The following is a 4,895-nucleotide window of genomic DNA, read 5'->3' on the forward strand; positions in this document are numbered from 1 at the left end:
AGAAAGACTTGATAAAAACAACACACTAAAATAGAACAGGTACTATTTCACCTTTGTTAGGAAGTTTCTCACATGTATAGTCAAAAGCAGTAATGAAGATTTTCTTCACACTGTGGCATCTGCAAGTCAGCTACATTTGTTTGAAATTCTACTCTCTAGTACTTCCTTCACCCACAAAATTTAGCAATTATTGGCACTTCTGTTTTTTATGGTATAGAGTATAATGCCTCAGGAAAAATGTGAAAGTTATTAAAACAGCTCGTGGTCTAAAAAGAAACACCTTATCTATATAGATGTTAAAGAGAGAACCAAACAAACACCTCACAAGCAAGCTGTAGAGGCTTTCTTACATCTGCATTTGAGAATTATAATTATAAATATTTTAACTGATTTAAAGGAAACCTTTAGGCAAACCAAACAATTATGAACTTTATAATTTGACTCATGCATATATTTCATCTTATACAAATAGAGATTTAAAATAGCTTTAATTTTATGAATTTAGGGGAACAATAAAGGCAATCATTCATCCAAAGATGCCACTTACAGCCACATGTTCAAAAATATTTTTAAGAATATTATCTTAGCCAAAGAGTTTTTGGTATAGAAAAATCAGCATATGTATAAAGAGATTCAGGGTAGAGCAAAGTAATTTTCTTCCTGTTCTCATTTGTTCCTGCTTGAAATATTACAGGCATTTTAAAACCTAACATTAGAGATTTTGTGAAATTCCTAAGATCAGTCTTTTTCTGGGGGAATTTTTCTAAGAAACCGTAGAAAAACAAAAGGTAAATAAAAGAAAACAAAGAAGCAAAAATCCAGTCACACATTCATGACATTTATTTTTCTCTCTGAGGAATATTTTCAGAGCTAGTATATTAAAGAGTGTGAACTTACGAAAAATATTTGATTTACCCACCTATTGCAACTTAGTTTCTAAGGTAAGTGTAAGCACAAATAAACAAGAAAAAGATATGTTTATGTAACTGCAGAACATCAAAACCACTGACCTAGCCAAAGAATACATCAAAATGTTGACTTTAAAAATCTAAAACAAAAACAAAAGGAAATGTGTTACTATTTATTACTGGTAATAAACTTTAATTACGTATTTCTCGCTTGATACAGTTTTTCGTCATCAAGGATTTTTAGTTTTATCCACCAAGACAGGCAGTTTTTCGGCATCAAGGAGTTTTAATTTTATCTGTAATGAATTCTCCATCTTCTAGGTTTAGTTTTGGGAAAATTCTCCTCTGACTTTGGTGTCTGTCTTGTCCTGGCGCACCTTACGTGAATTTTAAAAAATTTGGTCCCAAGATTCCTCCGTAACTGCAAACGTCACAAACAGGTTTTGTGTGCACTGCTGTAACCCTCTACAAAAAGCATTACACACGTCGGTCTCCTCAGAAACTTAAGTGTGGATCGGCAGCTTCGTTTCGCCGACCTACTAGGGCTTACACCAGGCAGGTGGTAAAAATCAGCCCAAGTCTTTATTAAGTATCAGTTCTTTCTCCCGGTATCGTCAACTATTGCCAAGAGAGGAAGGATTTTTACCTGAAACCAATAAATTATAATATTTTTACTTTCCCTCTTACCAGTGACAGAACTGCCTTTTGGCCGTTAAGAGTCTAGTAGAAACGCCCTTTCAGCCCGTTTCCGGTCCTAGGCTATTCTCATTGGTCGGTAAAATTTGATTGGCATAAGATAGGCCCAATTATGGCCAAGTTGGGTTTAACATCTTCCCAATCTGGAAAAATCGTTCTCTCACTAATTGCAGATAAGTGACTGCACAAAATACGGGACAGGAGATTAAATTTGTACTTTAAACAGTGGGTAATTCTTTAGTTATGACTACATCTCATGAACTATTTTAGACAAGTATATCTGACTTTATTGTTTATAGTTTATGAAGCGTGATCAAAACTGAAAGTTTCTGTGATATAACTACCCTTGCACTGTTCACCGTGTAAGAACATATTCACTACGTAAGAACTTGTTCGTTATGCTTCAGAGATTGGAGACTGTTCAGAGTTAGGCTTGGGGTTCATTAATGATTGTGCATTGACTCCCCTATACAGAATTTTATTGTTGTTAACAAGCATTTGATAAATAAATATAAGAGATGCCCTCTCAAAAAAAAGATAAAAATATGCATTATCTGGAATTCAAATTTAGTTAGCACCTTATATTGTTATTCACTCTATGTGGCAATACTGTTTGCACAGAGCCTGTCTTTATGAAAATCTATTCTTTATTTTACAGCTTCCTAATGCTGCACTGGTGAGTATATATCATTTCAGCATATGTAAATCAGAGAAAGGGACCTTGCTCCCTTAAGTGTGGGTTTACCTGCTATCATAATTACCTTTCCCTCTACCTCCTTGTCAACCTGGAAATTACTTTTGTTCACAATCAAGAACAAAAAAGAAGAGAGATAAAGGGTGAAGTGGCTCTAAACCTTGTATTGAAATCACCTTTATTAAACATAGAGAATAGCAAAATAATGTCTCTGAAGATGTTTTAAACACATTGAGATATTTTATTTCCATTTCTATAAACAAAGACCTTAAGGAGAGTAAAAGAGATGCAAGACAAAGCCCTCTATTTTGGGAGGAAGGGATCCTAGGGCCAAACTACAGGACAAAATTCACCCAGGGTCTAGCAAATACTAAAGGCAATAAAATTTAATTTTATTTTTATTCTACTAATTATAAAAGAGGAGACATATTCCATTAGTATATTTTAAAATGATTTATCAACCTGACCCATCTATTTTCTGCATTTGCTTTTATATAGAAAAATTTTAGAGACAGACTTGTGATCACATATATGTGATCTTAAAGCTATAGAGGATGCAAAGGAAATTGAGTCACTTTTACAGATTCAGGAAGCTAAGGTTTAGGTTAATTGATCTAACTTAGGTCATAACACTAATAGAATGAAGGCTGAGCCAGAAGAACAAACCAGGTGCTCTTTTTAGTATAGAATTTTTATCTTGAAAACTAACAGGTGTGCCTAAGTTGGCTCACTGTAGATGTTACTAAGTAGCATTGCCAAAGACTGGCTTGGGGCATTCTCCTCATCTCACCAGCCTTCCATTGTTGTTCCAAATAAATAATCTCAATAGAAATAGTTTGCCCTCCAAAGGCAGGTTGAAGAAAACTTCCTTAGTCCCCTTCCTGTCAGAGTGTTTCAAACCTACCTAAGCATATCCTACACAGAAATTCCTTCACGGTCCATTACCTTACTTAGATATTTTGTTTTTTTCTCCTTCCCAAATCTAGCCAGGATATGTCCAAATTACAGTTAGTCACAATTCTTTAATAAATTCTGAACTTGAAGGAACTGTACACATATATTGAAAACACAGTGATTAATATAAAATCCAGATGCCAAGTTCATGCTCATTTTAATATTTTGGAACTCGGGATGTATTGGTATAGAGAAGATGATAAGTGAACACCACAAAGTCAGAAAGAATTTCTAAATGAAAGGAGGATCCACAGAGGACCATTGCACAACCATTTCCTTTAACCATAGGTAAAAGACTCAAAATTATATATGTTTTAATTTTATTCTGTAATAGTTAGATATGTAAGTTAACTACTAAGTATATTTTATATATTTTTTGTTCCTGTGGCATGGGGCTCATACATTATTTTACAATTATATTGGGACTTTATATAAACAACAAGCAAAAGAATCACATCAGTCATTTTAAAATAGATTTCACTACTGAAAGGACACAACTGACAATTACACTGATGATTCTGATGGAAATAATGGTCAGACCAGTAAAGCAGCACCCAATACAGAACAGTGTGTGAGTGAAGTATATGTTACACCTTTTAATTCACTTCATTTTATATATCTGCTCAAGTAGATTTTCAGAAATTTGAAATCATAACTCACAAATATAAAATGAACATTAGTCAAGAATTGTATTTAATACAGTAGTTAATGAAAGGACAAGTAATATATTCAGACTGGTTCAAAGGAGAACTTAAATAAAATTAAGTTGGTAGAAATACTGACACAAATTTGTCAATATGTATAAAATGGGTTTATATCTTGTAAAACAATGAAATGTAGTATGTTGGCTTAATTTTTCCTTCCGAGTGGCAATCAGATGTACATTTACTGGACATAATCCACTTGCATAGCTTAGATTAAAAAATCATCTGTATTTATACCAGTTTTCAACTTCATAAAGCACATAATTCTACCTCTACAAAATAGGAAATATCCTTGTGAATATAAAATTATCCAATTTTAAACTCATCTTTTTTTCAATTTTTTAGTTGAAATATAGGTAATACGCTATATTTATTGGTTTCATATGCAAAACATAGTTATTCAACAATTACACTTCATTATTAAATCCTCACCATGTTTTGTGAATATACAAAGAAATCACACTATTACTGACTATATTCCTTATTCAGTACTTTCATTCCTGTGACTAACTTACTTTATGATTTGAAGTTTGCACCTCTTTGTCCCCTTTACCTATTTCACCCATCACTCCACCCATCTCGCTATGACAACCACCAGTTTTGTTTTCCGTGTATATGAATCTATTTCTATAAAACTTTTTTTTCTTTTTTTTTTAGGGGCCATGCTAATCTTCTCTGTATCGTTCCAATTTTAGTATATGTGCTTCCAAAGCAAGCACTGTTTCTGTAAAACGTTTAAATAAAATAATTCCCAGATTATTTGCTAGGTGGTGCCTAGGACACCAGGAATTTATCCTGTCCAGTTTTAATTATAGGAAAATTTATTAAACACTTCATTTGCTTAAATCTTATTAGTCTTTCCTATATATCTGATTATAATAATTCATTATAAATGTATCTTATATCTCTGTTAAGGATTCGTAATACTGTTAATTGCTA

The 4,895-nt window shown here is 32.8% G+C and overlaps 1 non-coding gene across 1 annotated transcript; it reads right to left on the minus strand.

The window, feature by feature from the left end:
* Positions 1 to 4,568: 4,568 nt before the first annotated feature.
* Positions 4,569 to 4,675, minus strand: LOC130682233 (U6 spliceosomal RNA). Its single transcript, XR_008995450.1, has one exon. It is a non-coding gene; the product is annotated as a U6 spliceosomal RNA (small nuclear RNA).
* Positions 4,676 to 4,895: the final 220 nt, after the last annotated feature.

The sequence above is a fragment of the Manis pentadactyla genome, chromosome Y (assembly GCF_030020395.1).
Source record: "Manis pentadactyla isolate mManPen7 chromosome Y, mManPen7.hap1, whole genome shotgun sequence".
NCBI classification, from domain to species: domain Eukaryota; kingdom Metazoa; phylum Chordata; class Mammalia; order Pholidota; family Manidae; genus Manis; species Manis pentadactyla.